The sequence below is a fragment of the Nuphar pumila genome, chromosome 12, assembly GCF_984573655.1.
Source record: "Nuphar pumila chromosome 12, dmNupPumi1.hap1.1, whole genome shotgun sequence".
NCBI classification, from domain to species: Eukaryota; Viridiplantae; Streptophyta; class Magnoliopsida; order Nymphaeales; family Nymphaeaceae; genus Nuphar; species Nuphar pumila.
Window position 1 is genome coordinate 82,395,574 of NC_143260.1, and position 25,246 is coordinate 82,420,819.

The following is a 25,246-nucleotide window of genomic DNA, read 5'->3' on the forward strand; positions in this document are numbered from 1 at the left end:
TGCTAGATTTCAGTCAAATCCAAAAGAATCACATCTTAAAGTTGTAAAAAGAATAATGAGATATTTAAAAGACAAAGTTGATTTTGGATTATTCTATTCAAAATCCTCTACATTTGATCTAATCTCATACAGCAATGCTGACTTTGCTGAAAGTAAATCTGACAGAAAAAGCACAAGTGGAATATGTCATATGCTAGGGCACTCACTAGTGTCATGGTTTAGTAAGAAACAAAACTGTGTATCCTTATCAACTATTGAAGCCGAATACATTGCTGCTAGCCTAGCCTGTACACAAGTTATCTGGATGAAACAAACCTTAAAAGATTTTGGTTTAAATTTTGAAAATACAACTATTTTCTGTGATAATACGAGTGCTATAAACTTATCTAAGAATCCTATTTTACACTCACGAACTAAGCACATTCAAATAAGACACCACTTCTTAAGAGAACAAGTCTTAAACAACATAATCAAACTAGAATTCATACCCACTAATCAACAGTTAGCAGACATATTCACTAAACCATTGAAACATGAAGACTTTACACGAATTAGAAGAGAACTAGGAATATGCAAACTAAGTGACTTATAAATTAATCACACTTATTATAATACTTCTTATAAGTTTTGTTAAAATCTTATTTTAAATAGCTTTTCTTCTTATCGATTTTTGTTAGTCAAATTAGGTTTCCATATTCACGTACACTTTAAACTCTTATAAGACACATTCTTTATGTCTTTCAACTTGTCATCTTTCAAGTACACATCCATTATGTCTCCTTGTCCTATCTCCTTTCACTCATATCCATAAAAACTAATTATATTAAAAGCTATCATAACATTGTTCCCATCACTCATCTCATAACTCCTTTATTATTTTTGTCCTTTTGTGAAAACTTCTCTTACGATAAATTGATTCACCTTCTACATGATAACATATTAGTTTATGAGAACTCTTACTTTTCAAATTATTAGTTAAAATCGAATGATTATTTTTTTTGGTTCTTTTACCTTTTTCTAAAGATCTAGTTGCTATGTTCTCACGTAAATTTTTACTATATCATTTGATATATCATAGATTACGTACACTCTATTATATCTCACGTAAATTTTTACTATATCATCTTTTATATCAGAGCCTAACGAACTATCTATTATCATCTCTTCATGCTTTACATCTTTTACAAAAAGTATCATAAAAACACTTGTACTCCACCCATTAGTACATTTTGTATCACCTTTTTATCTCTCTCTCTCTCTTTATATTATATGAAGCTCCTTCTCATATATTTTATATCTCTCTCCAATCGAGACTCATTAAAACCTTGTCCTTCATATTTTTTTTTCTCATTAGTACCTTTAGTACTTTCTCTCTCTCTCTCATACGAATTGAGTCTCCATTCTTGTCAATTCTTGTTTGTGACTCCTTTACTAATTTAAAACTTAACTTTATTCTCTAATAACTATGAACTTCCTCAAATCGAGTTTCTTTAAAAATATGTTTATCAAATAAACATTAATTCATGTCAATCATAACTTTATCTCATGTATTTCATCTCATATCAATCATGAATTTTTTATTACTTCTTATCCTACTCAAAAATCCATATATGTCATCTCACTTCTCTCTATGACTACTCACACTCCTTCCACGCATATCCACAAAAATAATTCTTATGTAAGCAATTATTACTCTTCACTCATGAATATTTTTTTGTCTCATCATCTCTCTCACCACTATTCATAGTCAAAGTATGTCCCTCTTATATTTACGTATACTCATAGAAATCACAAATGTGAAGACACATTAATCATGACACATTTTTTAAGGCATTCTTTTCTTTCCAAAATGTCATATCTTTCAAACCACATATTCGTATCACCCTTCTTTATGTCTATTCATTCTTTTTTCACACATATCAAAATATATACTTATTAAATAACAAATTATTGCCTCTCACTCATACCCCATGGGTTGTCCTATTCTAAACTCTCCATTCACGAATTAAGAATACTTCCACATAAAGTAAAAAGTTGCTTGTTTTATTAGGCCATTATTTTTAAAATCATTCACTCTTTATAATTCAACATGACACCCCATACTCTATTAATGGCTTCTCTCACTAGTCGATAAACTCACCCATAGTAAAATCTATGTATATACCAATTATTTCAAAACTATGTCCTTCTCAACCCAATATAATACACTATCTTCAAACATTGATTTGATTTGTCATTCACAAGTCTCTTAACTTACTACTCATGGATTTTCTTATTTGACTAAATTCTAAAAATCACTCACTTCCAATGTCATTCAAAACCTATCAAAATTATTTTCATTCCTCTATTTAATGGATTGGTTCATCACACACCAATTCCACTCGTATCTCTCTATCATCCTACAAACTATTACTCACTTCAAACTCGCCCTTCTTAGTCCTCCTTTTTTTTTCCTTACAAACTCTTGCAATGGCCTCTTCCTCCTCCAAAAATGTGATTATTGCAGCAGATCTAAGGTATCCAGATCTGTTTCACAATTACAACTTACTATGCTCTCGCCCCATTCATGAAGGTAAATTGGTTAACTTCGACGACTTCATGCTATTTGACTTAGACAACTATCTCCCTGAACTCAAACCTCTACTAGGATCTTCATCCCAAGCTGCCTATTATCCCGAACTAGTTCGACTATTCTATACCAACTTCTCTACTGATCATGAACAAACCACAATCACCACCAAAGTTTGAGGCAAGCTGATGTTTTTCGATGCTTCTGACCTAGGTAGAATTCTAAACCTACCTTCCACCGGCACCGACCGCAACACCATAGTACCTATCGAACGATCGGTACTTCGAAAAATTCTTCTCTGTACCAACTGCTACCAACTACCCTGGCACATGAGGAATCTCCAACCTCATGCTCAATTACTTGCCCAGATTCTTCTCCACAACATCTATCCCAAGCTTCCCCGCAAGGGATTAGTTCCACAAAAAATCTCCCTTCTTATATACGCAATTTTTTCTTCTACTCCGATAAATTGGTCCTCCATTCTTTTCGACCTTTTCATTCGTTACCAGAAATTCAAGCCTCTTCTTTTCGGGTGTTTCATAACTTCCATTCTCAAATACTTTAAAGTACCCCTTCACAACGAAGTCATCCTCCGTCCCTCTCAGGTCCTCGATGCTACCACCTTCAATCTAAGGTCCCTGCACATGCCCGGCTCTGATGAAGAAGATCCAACATCCACCTTTGATTACTTCTCTGCAATGATGGATATCGAGCGCTCTCAGGATCGAATCCTTCGCAATCAAGCCCTGTTGCAGCAGACTCGTCAAGCTCACCAGCAGAATCGTGCCGACCGACCACATCAATCTACTCCACCTTCGGGATAAACTTAATTTATGGTCTGTAATAATTCTCTTACTCTGATCCCTTCCTTTTTGTCTATGACAAAGGGGGAGAAAACTTGTCTCCATTATTGGAGAAATACTCTCTCTTTAATTTTTTTTTCAATATTTTATCATATTATTATTTCTATGCATAATGTCTTTTTGACAGGGGGAGCATATTTTGTCATCATCAAAAAGGGGGAGAATGTCGAGAAACTCTGTTTTGATGTCACATAATATGATACACTGTCGTATTTGATTTTATATGATATGATAATATGTCCTCTTGAAAAATGTTATATTATGACTGAATATGTTTTGCCATAAATCTAACGAGTATTTGATGCAAGGATATCTCACCCAATAAGGATGGAGACTTCCTGATTCAAGTACAACTATGGTGCAATCATACTCCTTGAAGAAAAAGCTTGATGAGCCATGCATTCCTAAAGTTCAAATGAAGAGATCGGCTACCTCAAAATGAAGACTTTTTTCTTCTTTAGAGACTATATGTAACAGAACCTTCAGGAACTTGCATATTGCATATTACATACTCATTCATAAAAACTATATCATAAAAGTATACGATAGTTTCAAAAAACTCCTTTTTGAAAACCAATAATTGTACCTTCTTACAACCCTTTATGAAAAAGATATTTTGTCATGTAAGCATTCTGATGGTTCTCTTTTAACTGGTTAGGTTATTATTCGTAACATCATACGAAAATGACTGCAAACCGTGGATGGATGTACCGTAGGATAGTGGACAATGAGTTATCGCATGAATATATGGTTGGTGTTGAAAGTTTTATTGAATTTGCAACGGCAAGTGTCAGTACAGTGAATCCCACAGGTCGGATTAGGTGTCTCTGCAAGATTTGTAAGAATAATCGATTTGTAGAACCTCATGGCGTTAGATATCACCTATACAAGAAAGGTTTTGTGAGTGATTATCAGAATTGGACGTTTCATGAAAAAGAATTTAGAAACAATTTTGATGCATGGGTGAATGTGGTGCACGATAATCCATATATGAATTTGATATTTGATGCCGCGGGAACAGAAGTAGGTTCTGCTATGAGTCCTAGTGATGTAAGAAATGCCATAAATAAAGAATCACCAAACGATGCAACTAGTAGATTTTATGATTTACTTAGAGATGTTGATGAGCCACTTTGTAACGGTTGCGAGAGTCACACTATCTTGTCTGCAGTTCTTCAACTAATGAATTTAAAGTCCGAGTATAATTTGAGTCAATCATGTTTTGACCGTTTGTGCATGATTGTGAAGAGTATGTTGCCCAAAGATGAGAAATTGCCACAAAATTTCTATCATGCAAAAATTATGGACAACGCTCTAGGTATGGGGTATAAAAAGATTGATGCTTGTCCAATTCACTGCATGTTGTATTTCAAGGATCATGAAAACAACATATCATGCCTGTCATGTGAGCATCCTCGGTTCAATCCAAAGACAAGAGGCAATGGTAGCACGAGATCAAAGGAAGTTTCATACAAGTCGCTCCGCTACTTTCCTATCACTCTTAGATTGCAACGATTGTATATGTCTTCAAGGACAGCTAAACACATGAGATGGCATGCAAATAAAGTTCGACATGATGAAAACAAGATCACGCATCTGGTTGATGCTGAAGCTTGGAAGCACTTTGATCGTACTCATCAGAACTTCGTAATGAAAGTGTGAAATGTTAGACTCGGTCTATGTACAGATAGATTTAATCCATTTGGGGGTAGATCAACTTCATACTCATGTCGGCCAGTATTTGTAACTCCATACAACCTTCCACCAAGCTTGTGTATGAAACATCCAAATCTTTTCTTGTCGTTGTTGATCCCTGGTCCGACCTCACCTGGCCAAAATCTTGATGTATATTTAAGGTTATTGATTGATGAACTAAAAGTATTGTGGGATGACGGTGTTACCACGTATGATGCCCACAAAAAACAAAATTTCAATATGAAGGTCGTTGTTATATGGACAATCAGTGACTTCCCTACATATGGTATGTTATTTGGTTGGAGCACACATGGGAGGTTGGCATATCCGTACTGCATGGAGGATTCCAAAGCTTTTAGATTGACGCATGGAAGAAAGCCTTGCTGGTTTGAGTGTCATAGTCAATTTCTACCCAGCGACCATCCGTTTCGACGACAAAGGAATGTGTTTAGAGCAGGCACAACTGAAATGGAAGGTCCATTCACAAGATTGTCTGGCATAGAGATTCTAAGAAGATTGCGATACTTTTCAGATGTATTAACAGATGCCCGCAGTCCAATACCCTTCCGTGGATTTGAGAAGGATCATAATTGGACAAAGAAATTTATTTTTTGGAAACTACCATATTGGCCGACCCTATTGATACAACATAATTTGGATGTGATGCATGTGGAGAAAAATGTGTTTAATAATGTGTTCAATACAGTAATGAATGTTAAAGGGAAAACGAAAGATAATCCGAAGGCCCGTATAAATTTAAAAGTAATATGTAAAAGTCCAGAATTGGAACTCAAAGAGTATAATGACAAAGTACTGAAACCTAAGGCAAAGTACGTGTTTGAACCTGATCAAATAAAGCATGTATGTCAATTGTTGAGACAATTGAGATTTCTGAATGGATATGTCTCTAACATTGCTCGGGCTGTGAAGATTGACGATGGACAATTATATGGGTTGAAGAGCCATGATTGTCATGTCATTATGCAACAATTGATACCCCTAGCATTCCATGATATGTTAGACAAACCTATATAGGGGGTATTGTCTGAGTTCAGTGGATTTTTTATAACATTGTGCGCATCGGAAGTTGTAGTATTTGATGTAAATAATCTTGAGGACTCTGTCATCACCACTGTTTGTCTGCTAGAAAAGATTTTTCCGCCATCATTTTTCGATGGTATAGAACATTTGATTATACATTTGCCATATGAACTAAGGGTTGGTGGCCCTGTGCAATATTGATGGATGTACCCATTTGAAAGGTATATGTTTTTTTATATTTGTCTCTTTAATGACAGATATTTCAAATTTGAAATGTATATTTTTGACAGATGCATGTTTGACCTCAAAAAAAAGGTTCGTAATAAAGCAAGAGTAGAAGGCTCTATTTGTGAGACGTACACTTTAGAAGAGATTTCAAATTTCTCATCTATGTACTTTGAACCTCACATTCCAACACGTTACACATGCCCGCCTCATAACAATGATGGAGAACAAGTAACTGTAGCTAACAAGCTGTCGATATTTCAACCACTTGGGCATACATTTGGTAGTTGTTGATCAAGGCTCTTGACAGATCGAGAGCAAGACGCAACACACATATATATTCTTTTTAATTGCTCAGCGATCGACCCATACATCGAGTAAGTATATGTAGACGCAACACAATTATAAATCATTTTATGTTCTATACGTGCATACATGGTTCGGTAATATAAGTATTTGTGGTTTGCAGACGATTTGATCTGGAGTTGCGAAGAAAAGTTTTACATCTCACTAATGCAGAAGTACAAAAAGAACGTGAAACTAAGTTTGTGGAGTGCTTGAAAGAGTTGGTAAGGACGCTAACATAAATTTTGTACTTATAAACAACACTAAGTTACTTAATTGGTCGTGATCACAATCATTGTTTATGTCTGTGCGTAGGTCCGCCATGGTGATGTTAAAGATCAAGGAATATGTGATTTAGAAAATGATCCGACCAAAGTTGTGCAATGCTACAACGGGTACATCGTAAATGGTTATCGATTCCATACAAAAGATTACGGTATAAACAAATCAACGATGAATAGTGGCGTGCGTGTCAAGGGTAGCAACTACGGTGAAAATGAACATGATTACTACGGTGTTATAGAAGAAATAATGGAGTTAACTTACTTAGGCATAAATAATAGGATAACTTTATTCAAGTGTCATTGGTTTGATCCAACTACAACAAGACTCGACAAAGCCTCAAGCATTGTGGAGGTGAATCATAAATCAAGGTTTGGAACATATGAACCATTCATATTAACCTCGCAAGCTCAACAGGTTTATTATACTTCATATCCGAGTATAAAAAAGTCAGATAGAAATGAATGGTGGGCAGTTTGCAAGGTGAAGTCCAAACTATACCCTGAGTATGATCAGTTACACGATGACAAGTTAGCTGAAGACAGTGATTACTGTAAGACCCATGAATTTTTCTGAGAAATTCATTGCTTGCTTAGTATTGATATGTATGCTTTCGTGTGTTTATGAGATTATAGCATATAATTTGATGTAAATTGACTGTGCTTTATGCCTACGACCCGAAAATTACATAAATACACTGTGTAAGTAAGAAGTGCCTAATTCTGGACGAATTAATCTTTGAAACTTTGAGGGTAAGTTTATAATATGTTTGTATAGCGTGTCCCCGAATTTGGGACCCATATGACGTAAAAACCTCATCAGTGCATGTGAATTACGAGCTTTGCTTTAAGTTTGGACACAAATCGTAATACGCTTAATTTTTGCAAATGAATGAGAATTTTCTAAAGAGGCATTGAAAATTCCATGTTAATTGAGGCTTTGAAGAGAACTAAATGATTTATTAGAATTAATTTAATATTTTAATGCATTAAATAAGCATAGTTTTGAAACATAATGCAATAGGCGATTTTGGATTTGGATCCGGATCAACTAGAGGAGGACCCAAACCCATTGGGCGACCCTCTAGGAGGACGTTTTTATCTATGGCTGACCAGCTGGTCAAAGGTAGACCAGCTGGGTGGCACTTTTGTGAAAAAATTGCATGGTTTTAAAAAGAAGGCCACTATTGGCCATTTATCTTTTCAAAAACCTCATGATGGAGCCTAGAGTCCATCATGAGGGGCACACTTTCCAAAGAAGAGGCATGGGGCTGGCACCCCATGGCATTTTTGCAAAGATTTTGAAAGTTTTCAAATGGTGAAAATCGAGTGGCTAGCTTGGGCGGCAGCTAAGGGGCATCTCATGTAAAAAGTTCAAGTTTTAAAGCCTTTTTCAAAGCCTTTTCAATGGCATTTTTGAAACCTTTTTGAAATAATTCAAAAGCTAGACATGCATTGGCTATAGGGGGGCATGGAGCACCCCAACCATTCATCCTAGCTGGGTTAATCTCAGTCGTCCATTAGTTTATCCCTAGCTATTTAAGTTTTTATGAGAGAGAAAGAGGTCCTCCCCCTTGGGCGATTTTGGTGGAGCCTCTCTCTCTTCCCCCTCTTCTTCTTCTCCAAATGTGTGTGAGAGAGAGAGAGAGTTAGAGAGAGTGTAACAGCACGTTGGGTGGAGCTTCTCAAACCGTAGCTACCATCTCCATTTTCCCTAAAGCCTCGAGGTGAGATTTCTAACCTCCTAATTACACGATGTCTAGTTTTGACTAAATGAAGCATATATTTCTTCTTTCCATCGTAAAGCAATGAAACCGAACTCCATTTTGTGCATTCTATAAAATGCATGGAGATTTCGGTGGATTAGAGCTGCATCTTTGAATTCGGTAATGCCTTTTTATGTTAAAATCATGTTTGGATAAGGTTTTGCTGCATGTATTTCTTCTTTTCCCCAATGATGCATTGTGGGGCATTCGAATCTTCCATGAAATCGAACCAGCTTGCACCTATGGCATGCAGGTGGATTTCCTGGTGGATTAGGCGTTTTGCTTGAAGCATTTTGTTTCACGTTTATGGATGTATGGATTTTTCTCTTGTTCGATGTTGCAAACGGGCCTCTCGACCTTCTTCCTTTATTTTTGGGTTCGTTGGTGGTGGGTGGTCTGCTCAGTTGCATCCACCACTCATAGTGGAGGATGAGCAGCAATGATGCCATCCTTTGTGTTGGTGCTAGGTAGTCGGTTCGGGCTCGCCCTAGCCGAACCCACCGTTTTCCTCCTCCTCTCCTTTTCGGTAGCCTCAGCCTGAACCGAGTTCAGTTCAGGTTGGATGCTGGCTTCCCCAGGCCTGAGCACAGGCCTAGACCTACGGAGAAAGCCTCAGTTCCAGCCCTTGGCACGCCGAGTGCTGGAACAACACTCGGGTAGCCTGGGTGCGCAGGCGCCCATGCGCCAACGCCCTTGGCGTTGGCCCTCTGTTTGTTGGTGTGGGCCGCTGCGCCCTGCACCTTCTTTCTCTGGTGCTTACATCACCCTCTGCTAGTCTGGACGCCCGTCCAGACTAGAGCTCAGACCTTGCGTGAACTCGGGACCTACAGCAGGCTCGAATCATGCCGCATGAACCTGAACCAAATTCGGTTCAGGTGTCACGCTTGTCCTGCGTGGGGCAAGTCTGGACCAGACTTGCTGTGAGCTTTCCGGACCCCTTGGTCCAGCTGTTCGGGGTCTGGACCCTTGCCCAGACCGGTGGCTACAAGGCAGCAGCACCGAGTGAGGTTAAGATGTGCTGACTTTGATTCGGTTGATGAGCTAGCCGGTTCGGATGAGTCTGGACCGAATGTCCAGACTTGCCACCGAGCCTTTCTGGACCCTATGGTCCATCTGCCTAGGTCTGGACCGTTGTCCAGAGCAGCGGGCCTTTTTGGATACCACGGGGCAGCAGCACCCTATATGTATATGTTCGGGGTTTCGGCATCACTTTGGCTGCATTATCGGGTTGAGTAGGTGTTGCGGTTTTTGGGCCAAGGCGTGGCCTTGGATTCAGCCAGTTGTGGGGCTGTCGCGACTATTTGGGGACAACAAGTAGTCGTGTCCTTTTTTTTCATTACATGGGTTCTTCGCGTACTTTAGCCGCCTTAGATTCGCAGCACACTGCATTATGCTCGACTAAGTTGTCGAATCTTCCTTTTCACAAACAATCCTCATTGTCGCCGCCATGGCAATGAAAGTATAAAGTTGATCCTGCGTACTATGGCATGCTTGTGCATCGTAGTTAGCCCTTTTCGTGACTATGTAGTTTCGCAGCCTTTTGCATCAATAGCTAGTTGTCTAGCCGCACACCCCAATTGCACAAGATCAATATATATCTAAATGCATTGGAATTAGCATTCTACGCATTTTAAGGTTTGCAAACATGTATTGCAAATTAACGCTTGTGTATGACACAATTCAATATAAAACAGGAAAAACCGTGTGTTTATTGGCTTGCACGAGATCAATTTACCCGAATGCATTGGTTTGATGATTCGAACACTTTGTCTCCACCTAAGTGTTCATGACACTTGGCATTTGCACGCTTTCTGATGTACATGTCCCTCGTTGTATAGTTATGAGATTCACGAAATTTAAGTATTAGTACGACAATACCTTGTGTACTCATGTCGTAGAACTCCTTGGCGAGTTGTTTTGGGTTGTAGACCCACTTCGCGAGACGAGCTCGCTTATGTTAGAGGTATAAGTTTTGTATGCTTGTGTTTGCCACTTGATTTGTTCGAGAGCAGCCTTACCAAGGCAAAATGTTTTTAACTGTCTCATCGTGAGGCACGTTGCTCTACAATGTTAAAATAGCTTGTTCACGTACTTGTCGCATAAATGCTCATGCTTGATCACTCGCACTTGTGCTTTACTGCTTTAGTTTGAATCATTGTATTGAACTATAAATCATGCTTGATTGCCACGTACGCACTCGTTATTGTTGCTCCTCGCTTATGATTATGCAATGCCTCTGTTACTTATATTTGTGCAAAAGTTAGTAAACATGTGATGCTTTTACACCTTGCACGTGGCACATCCTGACACTGTTACTGAGTAGTGCATACCTTGAGGAGGTACATGGCTTGAGGCATTGGTAAGCGCACTAGGTGCACTTACTTTATGAAATGAAAAGACTGAAAATATAACACCATAGGGTATAAATGTAAATGACTTGTTTTGGGCTCAGTTGGAGTCCTTGGGCAGTGGCCCTTGTGTTGTGAATGGACTCTTGTGTGACATACCATGAATCAGAAATAAATAATATGGTGTTGTGACTGCTTTCACGAGCAGTGTGCTCTGTTGGCCGTGTGAGGCTGAGCACGTGGATGGGCAGGCCAAGTCCTCGTTTTGTGTACCCCGCGGGGACCACGAGGCAAATTCCTTGTTGAGAGATATGACTGAACATGAGCCTAAGAAAGATAATCCTGCTTCGCCCCATTCACAAAACGATTCACCTTGGAGAGGGTGGATGGTACAACCCTGAGTGACTCGTCGTTACTACGACACGTGTTTTGACAAGAGTTGTAGCGTCCTTTGGCCTCCAGTCACTCAGAGTCAGGGAGGCCGAGGTTGCCTTTTTAGGACCTCACTACTGCAGTAGTATGGATTGCAATCCTTGCCTATGCAAGTGGTTTCTCCCAGCTGTATGCTGCTCGCATGAGGTTGACTCGGTCTGTAGCTTCCCTGGTTATCACACTAGAATTGAATAACAGACTCCGGGTGCATGTCTCACAGAATGCGAGGTTCCTTCGCGTACCCAAAGGAGTAATCAGAAGAACTTAAAGACTAACCAAACAGCTGACTTACTGTAGTTTCTACTTTACTTGTTCTGTAGACTTTACTTCAGTTACTTTACTTGTTTCAGTTGTTGCTTAGTTGCTTTACTTGTACAACACTTGTTACAGTCTGTTACTGCTTTGAGTACTTGCTTTACAATTACTTTAGCTTGTTACAGTTCACAGTACTTTACCGGTCCTGCATGATATTGGTTTATTATGTTCTTTGATGCATACCTCTATTCATATAATGAATTGTGCAATTAGACTGTTTGGTTGATTTCTCACCAGCTCGAAAGAGTATTGACCCCGTTTTATGGGGATACAGGTGTTTGCTTAGGCGTGCGATGGAGCCCGATGTGCAGCAGCGGACTCTGAACCCACACTTCTGGAAACTTTGAAATCTTGTCAGTTGTTGTTTTGTAAAAGAGAGATTGTTGTATTATTTGTAAATGAATTAATAAAAGTCATTTCAATTAACTGTTGTTTCACTCCTGCGACTCGCACCGGAGTTTGCCGCTTGTTTTTCCTTTTCAGTACTTCCACACTTGCGCACTTGTTTTCAAAAAAAAAAAGTTTACCCTAAATTCAAAGGATTTTTAAAGGATTTTACAAGTCGGGAAATCTGGGGGCGTCACAATTACTATCAATCAGATGATATCTATGACTTCTCTTATGGTCACGATGTTGCGCATGATATGCATGTCATATCTCAATTGGTCGATGAAACATTCATAGAAGAATGTGATCCAAATGATATACCAAGTGGATGGATAAACAATGAAGAAGAAGAAGAAGAAGAAGAAACTCAAATAAGTGACGAAGAAGAATTCTCAAGCTAGTGAGCAAAATCTTGTAATACAAACCTCTATTTGAAAGTATTGCAATACTTGATGTGAATGATTTGAATTATTTTTATGTATTGTAATACTTGATGCGAATGAATGAGTTGTATTGCAATACTTGATGCGAATGATTTGAATTATTTGAATGTATTGTAATACTTAATACGAATGATTTGAATGCATTGCAATACTTGATGTGAATGATTTGAATTATTTTTATGTATTGTAATACTTGATGCAAATGAATGAGTTGTATTGCAATACTTGATGTGAATGATTTGAATTATTTGAATGTATTGTAATACTTGATACGAATTATTTGAATGCATTGCAATACTTGATGTGAATGATTTGAATTATTTTTATGTATTGTAATACTTGATGCGAATGAATGAGTTGTATTGCAATACTTGATGTGAATGATTTGAATTATTTGAATGTATTGTAATACTTGATACGAATGATTTGAATGCATTGTAATACATTTGTTATTTGTTAGAATATGGTTCGTGGAGGTTACAGTGGTCGTTCATCCAGTAGTAGCCAGACACAGCCTTCATCTTCACAGGCTCCTGTGATAAGTATATCATTTAACTAATTGGATGCTTGATTAGTTGAAATGCGCATTATGAGAATTTCTAACATATTTTTTTATAGATGATGTTTCGCCTTTACACGACCCACCTACACCAGTTGATCACACAAGTCAGGAGCCAACACAGGATGCAGGGTCTTCTCAGTCTGGCACAAGAAGACTCATTTGAATAGTATATATCGATAATCGACCGTAAGTATTTCATTTTCAATTATTGCATATCTTATGAATATTTTATATTGATATTTATTGTGTACCAATTCATATACAGCATGAGGTTTGAGCCACAAGAAGTAGTACGCGAGATTAGGAATTCACTTCTTCAACATCTACCAGGACAAGTTGCTTAATGAAAAGAGTATCCAAAAGAGGTGATAGATAGATTGTGGTCCTCATTCACGGTACACAGTTGTTTCTCATAGTTAATGTGTTTCATATTTAATTTTTTTTAGTCATGTCTACTAACTTTCTGAAAATATTTGTAGGCTTTGAATCGCTTCACAACTACGGTGGAGGAAAATGATGCAAGGAAAGTGTGGCAAAAGGTGGTTGTCAATCGATTTGCAGACATGCTGCACAATATGAAGACTGCAGCAAAAAAAATATCTGGCGGAATAGATGATCCACTAAAGTGGAAGGGTCATGATCCTATTACTATCAGGAGAGATTATTGGGATAGAATATGCGATAAGTGGGCGGGGGATGCATTTCGAAATCGCTCTGCAAAGGCTGCACAAAATCGAGCGAAAATGCCCGAAGCCCATCTACACACAGGTGGATCTAAGACATTTGGGAGTCACCTGAAGAAAATGGTAACTCATCAATATATAATATTAATTTTATAAGTATTGTTGCAAATTTGTTAACTAAATCTTTTATCATTTAACTTCGCAGAAAGCAGAAAAAGGAGGCATTGTACCATATAAGGATGTGTTTGTTGAAACACATAAACAGAAGACCATGGGAGACTTCGTATCAGAGAAGGCGAGAACGACAACGGTATGTATTTATTCTATTAATAATCATTGCAATATGCAAGTTATCATAATGTTATCATTAATTATTAATGCATACTTTAAACATTATTTTGTAGGAGGCATATGAGGAACATATGGTAGAGCGATATGGCGATGACGCTACCCAACATCCATTATTTGATCCTGCATCATGGGTGACTGCAGCAGGTGAACCCAAAAAGGGTCGTGTGTTCGGGTTTGGGAGTAATATGAACACTTCACCTGTTATTGCTTCTTCCAGTTACGGCTCACAAACTTCTTCCGTCGACATAAGCTCCAAGCAACATCCTATCCTTTCCGGTGATGATGTACGCCAGATCGTTAAGGACACAATGCATGACTACTTCCATGAAACTGTCGCCGACGTTCTCCGAGCTGAGTTCAATAATTTTTTGCTGAACAGGGGAACTTCGATTGTAGGGCTCTCTAAGGTATGAAAGTTTCATGCAATATATTGCATGTCGTTAAATTTCATGTAACTTTGATTGCCTTAACATATTCAGTTTTTTTTACTGCCTTAGAATACATATGAGCATGCTATAATCACATATTCAGTTTTTTGACTACCGTAGAACACATATGAGCATGCTAGAATCACATATACAACTTTTTGCCTGCCTTAGAGCACATATGAGCATGGTAGAATCACATATAGAATTTTTCTGACTGCCTTAGAACACATATGAGCATGCTATAATCACATATTCAGTTTTTTGACTGCCTTAGAACACATATGAGCATGATTGAATCACATATATAGCTTTTTGTCTGCCATAGAGCACATATGCGCATAGTAGAATCACATATGGAGTTTTTTGCCTGCCTTAGAGCACATATGAGCATGCTATAATCACATATAAAGTTTTTTGCCTGCCTTAGAGCACATATGAGCATGATAGAATCACATATAAAGTTTTTTTGACTGCCTTAGAACACATATGAGCTTGCTATAATCACATATTCAGTTTTTTGACTGCCTTAAAACACATGAGCATGCTAGAATCACATATAGAGTTTTTTTACTACCTTAGAACATATATCATTCATGACAGAATCACATATAAAGTTTTTTGCTTTGCCTTACAGCACATATGAGCATGATAGAATCACATATAGAGTTTTTCTGACTGCCTTAGAACACATATGAGCATGCTATAATTACATATTCAGTTTTTTGACTGCCTTAGAATACATATGAGCATGATCGAATCACATATATAACTTTTTTGCCTGCCTTAGAGCACATATGAGCATGGTATAATCACATATAAAGTTTTTCTGGCTGTCTTAGAACACATATGAGCATGATATAATCATATATAGAGTTTTTTTACTGCCTTAGAACACATATCATTCATGATAGAATCACATATAGAGTTTTTTGCCTGCCTTAGAGCACATATGAGCATGATAGAATCACATATAGAGTTTTTTTACTGCCTTAGAACACATATGAGCATATGATAGAATCATATATAGTGTATAATTTATTTCAATATATTTTGTTTATCAATACTGACTGTTCTTTTCTTGTGTAGGTTGCTAGCGATAATCAGCGTAGCGGAGCTGAAGGGACAGATCAAGGCAACAAACAAGAAGACGCACAAAATCTTGGCGATGATTAGACAATCAACATAATGTACCTTTGGAAACACATGTGCGATGCATCTCGACACATTTACCTTATTTTACCCTACTTAAAGTCTAAACACAATAAAACTTCCTTTGAATCATTTATCGTTTCATGAATCTAAGTACAACAATAATATTGGTTAAAACTGTATGATAGTACTAGATTTTTTTTTGACAACATACGTGTATTCAGTCACTTTGGTGATGTGAATACACTAAATCATCTAACTATCCTTAATGATAATATTGAATATTCATAAAATAATAAAACAACACTTTAAACATGTTGTAACTTAATGCTTATGCCCATAGACCAAAGAAAAATCATTATTCATATCAAAAAATTGATAAATCGATGAAATAAAAGCTTGAACCGATCACCAATCTATTGAATCGGTTCTCAATCCTTATGAATCGACTATAAAACCTCTGAATCGGTGACATAATCCCTTGAACCAATCTCAAAATGCAAAGAACTGATCAAAAGGACCCCCGAACCGGTTCCAAAACTGGATGAATTGGTTAAATGACTCCCAAACCAGTTCTAAAACCTCACTAACCGATGATAAAACCCCTTGAACCGGTACTAAAATCATATGAACCGGTTATAAAACCCCTCAACCGGTCCTAAAACCATATGAACCAGTTATTAAACCTCTGAATCGATTTAAAAACATATTGTATCAGGTCTATAACAGTTTGAACCAGTCCTTGTAGCACTGAAACAATCTCAAATGACTGAGAACCGATTCTAGAGAGACCCAAATTGGTTCAGGATTAATCCAAATCGGCTGAAACGGTTCAGGCACTATTACAGTACAGTGGCTCTGGTTTTGTCATGTTGTTAGATCCAGAACCATATAATCCGGTTTTAACCAAATTTTGAATCTATCACAGACAGAACCGGATCCAGCTTACCCGAATCTGATCCAGAGACTCAGAGGTATTCAGATTCGGGTTATGAGACTCGTAGCTCCATATCTGGATCCAACCTGAATAGACGTTATGGGTTGGTATGGGTTGACTGATTCAAATCCGAACAATAACCTGATCCATAAGGATACAATGGATCGGGTATGGATCCAGAGCCCAGATCGGGTTTCACAAAACCCGACCCAAATCCAAACAAAAAATGGATATGGATCGTCAGATCCTTGGAAGTCTCATAAAAAAATCCAAATTCGATCCATAAAACTTTATGGATCGGTATCAAGTATTCGGACTCAGATCCAGATAAGCACCTGATTCAGATCCAAAAATAAATGGATTGGTTTCTAGAGTTACCGGATCCTTCTCCCAAAACTAGGATCCAATCCATTTTGAATGAATCATTACGAACGGGTAGGGTCAGGCCCAGTCATGGACCCGACCCGAGAGTATAAAAACTCGCTTTACGAGTTAGGGTTTTAAAAAACCCCAAACTCGGTTCCACCTTTCTCTCTCTCCCTCTCTCAAAGAGCATCGTTGTCGATGGTTCGACAACCGATCAGGGCCGACAACTCCGTCGAAAAAAGGAATGGAAGCCTCTACTACCTTTATTGTATCCGTCAGCCCTGACCGACGACAGGTAGGAGACTGTTTCCATGGCAGTCCAGTATATAGCAGATATGCCGACAACTGCCATGGTCGACGATATCACCGACAAAACGATGGGGCCTATGAGCAACGCCCTGCAAGGGAGAAGAAACAGGAAAAGCCCCTGTCAGCAGATAACCACCTCGATCATCACCCAAATGGAGGTAAAAGTTCTTTTTTTTTTATTTTGGGCATTTTCGAGAAATAGCTGGCTCCACTACCGACATCATATCAGAAAATGACCATAGATCATCGGCTTGGTCCCAATGGAGGCATTTGCCCCTTTCTGCCCTTAAAAAATCGACCCTTTCAAGGTTGAATAAAGGGGAAGAAAAGGGTAGCCTTCAGGCGGCGATCCCGCCAGAAAAAGTCCTGGTCTGATGGGCATAAGCGCAACGGCATGCCACTACAAGAAAATTGTTAATTAGCGACGGAAATTTGGGATGGATTTTTTCCGTCGCTAATTAGCGACAGATTAGCTAGAGATACAATCTGTCGCTAATTCGCGACGGATTAGCGAGGAAACAACTTTTATCGCTAATCTGTCACTACTTAGCGACGGATTAGCGACTGCAATTTTTTGTCGCTAATTCTTATTACAAGAACACCATTTTAGCGATGGATTTAGAGAGGGAACTCTGTCGTCGCTAATCCGTCGCTAATTAGCGATGGCGTAGCGACAGAATATATTCCGTCGCTTTTTTGGTATTTTGATTTACGACGGCTTAGCGACGGAATTATTCCGTCGCTAAGCCGTCGCTAAATGTCGCGTAAATCCCTAATCCCATCCCTCTTTCTCTTTTTCCTGTTTCGCTGTCTTGCTCCCGCCCGCCGCCCTCTCCCTCCCGCCGCCCGTCGGCTCTCGCCACCGCCCGGCCGCCGCCGCTCGCCAGCCGCCGCTCCCCGTCCACCGCTCGCCAGCCGCCGCTCCCCGTCCACCGCTCGCCAGCCGTCCACCGCTCGCCAGCCGTCCACCGCTCGCCAGCCGCCGCTCCCCGTCAGCCTCCCGCCACCGCCCGGCGACGCGCAGGTAATCATTTGCATCTTCATTTTCTTCTTCTTCTTCTTCCTCCGATTCCTCATCTGCATTTTTGCTTCCTCCGAAACTATCTTTTTATGATTATGTCTTCTTTTTCATTTTTTCCATGATGTTCAATGCTTCTTCTGACACCTCTTGTACGAGAACAACTTTCAAAGCTTGTTCTTTGAGCAGAGATAAGCAAACTGTTCTGAGCGATTTCCTCCATTTCTGTTATTTTTTGCATTTTGTTTTATGGTTTTCATGCGACATCTTTCTTACATTATCTCCCGCAATTTTTCTATATTTTTTTATTTATTTATGTTATGTCCATGATGATTATTTCTTCTTCTGACACCTCTTGTATGAAAACTATCTCTTGAAGTTGTTCCTTGAGCACATGCAAGCGACTATCTGACCTATTTTCTATAATCTTTTTGAGGTTTTAACCGAATTACCAGTTTGTTTTCCAAGTGTTATTATTTGGAATATTTGTTTGGGCTAATGTTTGTTGGATGGGAAGATGTAACATCTTGTGCCATGTTTGTGTTAAGAAAAGGATTTTTGTCATTATTTTCCTTCTATTCAGTTTAATTTTCCTTTCCCTTTATTTCTTTTAATGATTGGGGAAACAAAGGGCATGATAGAAAAATATGAGTTTTAAAAGATTTTGATTGAGAAAATGGGAACAGAGAAATCCTAAAGAGAGTATATCATTATCCCATTTTTAATTGGTTGTGGTTTAGTTTATTGTATATTTTGCAAATGGTTTCTTAGTGTGTCTCTCTTTTTTATAATCTGTTAGGCAAGTGGTTGTTTAGTATTTCTCTGTACTGGTTTATGAAATTTTTGTTTTGTCACCTCTTGTATAAGAATGATCTTCTATAGATCGTCCGTTGAGCAGAGATAAACAATTTATGATCCATTTCCTAATTTTTCTTTGTTCTATTTTTCTTTGTTTAGTCTTTTTGCTTCCTTTGCATAAGTGTTTGTGTTTCCCTAATTAGCTTCAATATCCATTGCAGTACATTACTTGCACACTTTATTTCATCGCATTTCATCATTAGATATATCATCAACAGTTTAGTTGTTTTTTGCATTGCATAAGTGTTTGTGTTTCCCTAATTAGCTTCAATATTCATTTTAACATAGTGTTTTTTGCAGATTTCTCAACGGAACTCGCTTGTGCCCCGCCACCCGTGGTAAGTAAGTGACAAAAACAATGCAAATCGGGTAAATACCCATGGTGAGTAAGTGATGCAAGCGCATCACATGTTATTTAATTTATTGAATGTAACACTTTATTGTTCACACACTCACTTAGTTGTTGATATCTAGGACTGCTTTGTTGGAGTTCGGAGATCATGCTGAGCATGATTTTAATGTATGAATATGGAAGTGTTCTTATTTTTGGAGTACGGAGTCCATGCTATGCATGGTAGTAGTTAGTGGGATATTGAAGTGTGTTTGCTGCAAGTACATGTTTGACATTTGTTTGATATGAATTATTTCGATGTATTGCAATGTTTGATGTGATTGTATCCATGCTTACATGCAGTTACTTTCAATTTGATTATGTCTTCCATGTAAAATTGAATACTGAAAGCATGCTTCAAATTAATGTATCGTGTCATGAATTGTTTGCACATGAAAATATTAAGTTATCAATGCATGCATCATAATTCTTGTGATTGTATGACATCATATATTGCATGATAAATTTGATATTTTCTTCATCATAGCATTCTGATGGTTCTCTTTTAACTGGTTAGGATACTATTCGTAACATCATACGACAGAATGACTGCAAACCGTGAATGGATGTACCGTAGGATAGTGGACAATGAGTTATCGCATGAATATATGGATGGTGTTGACAGTTTTATTGAATTTGCAACGGCAAGTGTCAGTACGGTAGATCCCACAGGTCGGATTAGGTGTCCCTGCAAGATTTGTAAGAATAATCGATTTGTAGAACCTCATGGCGTTAGACATCACCTATACAGGAAGGGTTTTGTGAGTGATTATCAGAACTGGACGTTTCATTGAGAAGAATTTAGAAACGATTTTGATACACGGGTGAATGTGGTGCACGATAATCCATATACGAATTTGATATTTGATGCCGCAGGAACAGAACTGGGTTCTGCTATGAGTTCTAGTGATGTAAGAACTGCCGTAGATGAAGAATCACCAAACGATGCAGCTAGTAGATTTTATTATTTACTTAGAGATGCTAATGAGCCACTTTGGAAAGAGTACCCAAAGGAGGTGTTAGACAGATTGTGGTCCTCATTCATGGTATACAGTTGTTCCTCATAGTTAATGTGTTTCATATTTAATTTATTTAAGCAATGTCTACTAACTTTCTGAAAATATTTGTAGGCTTCGAATCGCTTCGCAACTACGGTGGAAGAAAATGATGCAAGGAAGGTGTGGCAGAAGGTGACTGTCAATCGATTTGCAGACATGCTGCACACTATGAAGACTGCAGCAAAAAAAGCATCTGGCGTAGTAGATGATCCATTACTGTGGAAGGGCCATGGTCCTATTACTATCAGGAGAGATTACTGGGATGAAATGTGCGATAAGTGGGCGGGAGATGCATTTAGAAATCGCTCTGCGAAGGCTGCACAAAATCGATCGAAGATGCCCGAAGCCCATCTACACACAGGTGGATCTAAGACATTTGGGAGCCACCTAAAGAAAATGGTAACTCATCAATATATAATATTAATTTTATAAGTATTGTTGCAAACTTGTGTACTAAATCTTTTGTCATTTAACTTCGCAGGAAGCAGAAAAAGGAGGCAGTGTACCATATAAGGATGTGTTTGTAGAAACACATAAACAGAAGACCACGGGAGTCTTCGTATTAGAGAAGGCGAGAACGACAACGGTATGTATTAATTCTATTAATAATCATTGCAATATATATGCAAGTTATCATAATGTTATCATTAATTATTAATGAATACTTTAAACATTATTTTGTAGGAGGCATATGAGCAACAGATGGTAGAGCGATATGGCGATGACGCTACTCAGCATCCATCATTTGATCCTACAGCATGGGTGACTGTAGCAGGTGAACCCAAAAAAGGTCGCGTGTTCGAGTTTGGGAGTAATATGAACACTTCACCAGTTATATATATATATATATATATGAATCACATATATATATATAACTTTTTGTTTGCCTTAGAGCACATATGAGCATGATAGAATCACATATAAAGTTTTTTTCACTACATTAGAACACATATGAGCATGCTATAATCACATATTCAATTTTTTGACTGCCTAAGAACACATATGAGCATATTATAATCACATATTCAGTTTTTTGACTGCCTTAGCACACATATGAGCATGCTATAATAACATATAGAGTTTTTTTACTGCCTTAGAACACATATGAACATGTTATATATCATTTATGATAGAATCACATATAAAATTTTTGGCTTTGCCTGCCTTAGAGCACATATGAGCATGCTATATTCACATATTCAGTTTTTTTACTGCCTTAGCACACATACGAGCATGATCGAATCACATATATAGTTTTTTGCCTGCCTTAAAGCATATCTGAGCATGGTAGAATCACATATAGAGTTTTTTTAGATGCCTTAGAACACATATGAACATGCTATAATCACATATTTAATTTTTTGACTGCCTTAGCACACATATAAGCATGATAGAATCACATATATATATATAACTTTTTGTCTGCCTTAGAGCACATATGAGCATGATAGAATCACATATAGAGTTTTTTTATTGCCTTAGATCACACATGAGCACATGATAGAATCACATATAGTGTGTAATTTATTTCATTATATTTTGTTTATCAATACTGATTGTTCTTTTCTTGTGTAGGCTGCTAGCGATAATCAGGGTAGTGGAGCTGAAGGGACAGATAAAGACAATGAACAAGAAGACGCACAAAATCTTGGCGATGATTAGAGGATTGTGTTGAAGAAGTTCTATTTTTTTTATTTTTCCTAATTGTAATTGTTGAATTGTAAATAATTAAACTTCTTAATTTTAAGGTGGAACGATTAATTGTTGTAGATTCTTGTTATATGAATTTTTTTGTGTGGTTTGTTTTTTATTTACAGGAAATATAAATTGTACAGGAAATAGAAATTGTACAGTTCTCGGTATTTAATTTTCAAATAAATTTTTTTAAATTTTTTTTCGTGTTTGCGACGGAACCATCCGTCGCTATTCATATTAATCTAGCGACGGCATAGCGACGGAAGTAAATCCGTCGCCAAGCCGTGGTTGCTGTTTAGTACCGGCGGATTGGCGACGGAATATAGCGCTCGTTATTCCATCGCAATTAGCGACGGACTTGGCGACGGAATAATTCTGTCGTTAGTTAGCGTCGAAATATTCGCGACGTAAGCATACTGTCGCCTCGTTGTCGCTAATCCGTCGCTAACCATGTTAGCGACGGATTAGCGACGGTTAGCGACGGATTAGCGACGGAATGTGGTCGTCGCTAATCTACTGCTTTGTTGTAGTGTGCGTGGGCTCATAACCCATTGTTGGGTTTCGCCTGTGCATAAACAAAAAACAGAAGGAAGGCATACTTGATGCCGCCATCGGTGAACCGAAATTGATGGCTGGCGGTGGCTGGAGCAAGGAAAGCTGTTGGTGATGGCTGAACATGAGAAAGCTTCTCCTCAGCTGGACTGCTGCCCTCCACGCGCGCAGGCTGCTGGATGCAGTCCGTGTGCAGGATTTGTTTCCTCACCGAATGAAAAAACATCGGATGAAAGGTAAGGCTCTCAACCTGTTTTTATCTTTCTGTTTTTCGTTTGTATTTTTACTGTATTTCTTTATTTTCACTGGATTTGAGGGTCACTCATGATACCCCTTTTATAGGCACAAAGTGTTGTGCGAGTTTATTGGAAAGAAAAGCTTAGGGGGATGCTATCCAGATCGTGGGTAACCACCACCACTCGGCCTTCAGAAGGGGCGCCAAACGCAACCTTAATATGAAACTATAAACTGTTTTTCATGTAACACTTGTGAAGGAATAAACTATTTTTTTGAGAGTTGAATAGTCGTAATAAACACAAAATAATGCTCATATTGGTCATGGGTTGAGAACGGGAGTTAAACTCTATGAGATCTAATCTCCCGTTGTTCCTCAGTAGCTCAGTGGTAGAGCGGTCGGCTGTTAACCGATTGGTCGTAGGTTCGAATCCTACTTGGGGAGATTAATGAAGGGGCTCGCTTTGACCGTTAGGAGTAGGTAACCCGTTCCCTGTCTTTGTTTCTATTGCATTCTATCTCATCGTATGACATTCTGTTCTGCGATATTTGAGAAAGCTCGGCTTCTTCCTCTTTTCATAGGCATACCTTACATAATGAATATCATTTCTTTGATAGGTATAATAACGGTACTATTAGGAGCTACCTTGGCTCTTGCTCAAAGAGATATTAAGAGAAGTTTAGCTTATTCCACGATGTCTCAATTGGGATACATTATGTTAGCTTTGGGTATAGGTTCTTATCGAGCCGCTTTATTCCATTTGATCACTCATGCTTATTCTAAAGCATTATTGTTTTTAGGATCATGATAATGCTTTTTTATTTTTCTTTGAGAGAACGTGTCATATTAATGTTATTGAAAACCTATACCATCTTTTGAAAACATACCATCACGCATTTCGAATAAAGCTGTACTGAAATCCTTTTAAGAAATTGCATACTTGTACCAACACTTAGTACCCATCTCTAGCAACTATGGTTTCTTTGAGTAAGAAATATGTTTAAATATCAATCGGGGCTCAGCTTGACTGGTAGGAGCCGCTAGTGCACGTCACCTTGTGTTGTTATGTTGCAAGTTCGAATCCCAATGCTAACTTTTATAACTGGTAGGGGTCTGATTAACTCCAGCTTGCCTTTAAAAAAGAAAAAAAACATGTTTAAATGTACCAACCGGGGGTTCCACTTGTCTGGCAGGAGCAGTTACTATACTCCACCTTGTGTTGAGACGTTGCAAATTAGAATCTCAATCTCAATGATATATGGTTGTATAACTGGTGGGCCAAAAAAAAAACATGTTTAAATGTAATTGTTAATTTTGAATATAAATTTTTCTTTTCATTATAAACTTTTTAATGCATCATAGAAGCTGTTGAATTTTAAGTTCCTTTAAATATTTAATTGTTTATCTATCAAAACCTCAATCCAATTCGTTTTCTTTACTAAAAAAGACTACAGAGATAAATACTTGTACAGTTGAGAAAGTCGTTGCAGAAAAATCGTTGAGGTAAATAGAGTACCCTCACAAGTAGGGGTGGCAAAACCTGACACGACCTGCCAACCCGACCCGCCAACCCGCCTCTTAGGCGGGTTCGGGTTGGGCTTAAGCCAACCCGTTTAATAAACGGGTCGATCCGCGTAACCCGTTTATTAAACAGGTCGGGTTTGGGTTGGGGGTATGCCAACCCGCCAACCCGGCTGACCCGTTTAATAAACGGGTTAGGCGGGTGGGTCAACCCGCCAACCCGACCCACCAACCCGTCTTCCAACCCGTCAACCCGACCCATCAACCCGCCAACCCGACCCGCCAACCTGAGAACCCGTTTACCCGACCCAACCCATTTATTAAATGGGTTGGCGGATCGTGTCAGGTTACCCGTTTATTAAACGGGTTGGGTTCGTGTTTGCCACAGCCGACCCGTTTAATAAACGGGTCGGGTTTGGGTTG

General features: G+C 38.4%; 3 non-coding genes across 3 annotated transcripts; all 3 read left to right on the forward strand.

The window, feature by feature from the left end:
- Positions 1-18,630: 18,630 nt before the first annotated feature.
- LOC149821083 (small nucleolar RNA snoR1) lies at positions 18,631-18,725 on the forward strand. Its single transcript, XR_016426899.1, has one exon. It is a non-coding gene; the product is annotated as a small nucleolar RNA snoR1 (small nucleolar RNA).
- A 110-nt stretch (positions 18,726-18,835) lies between these two features.
- Positions 18,836-18,926, forward strand: LOC149821084 (small nucleolar RNA snoR1). The gene has a single exon (XR_016426897.1). It is a non-coding gene; the product is annotated as a small nucleolar RNA snoR1 (small nucleolar RNA).
- A 4,748-nt stretch (positions 18,927-23,674) lies between these two features.
- Positions 23,675-23,746, forward strand: TRNAN-GUU (transfer RNA asparagine (anticodon GUU)). Its single transcript has one exon. It is a non-coding gene; the product is annotated as a tRNA-Asn (tRNA).
- Positions 23,747-25,246: the final 1,500 nt, after the last annotated feature.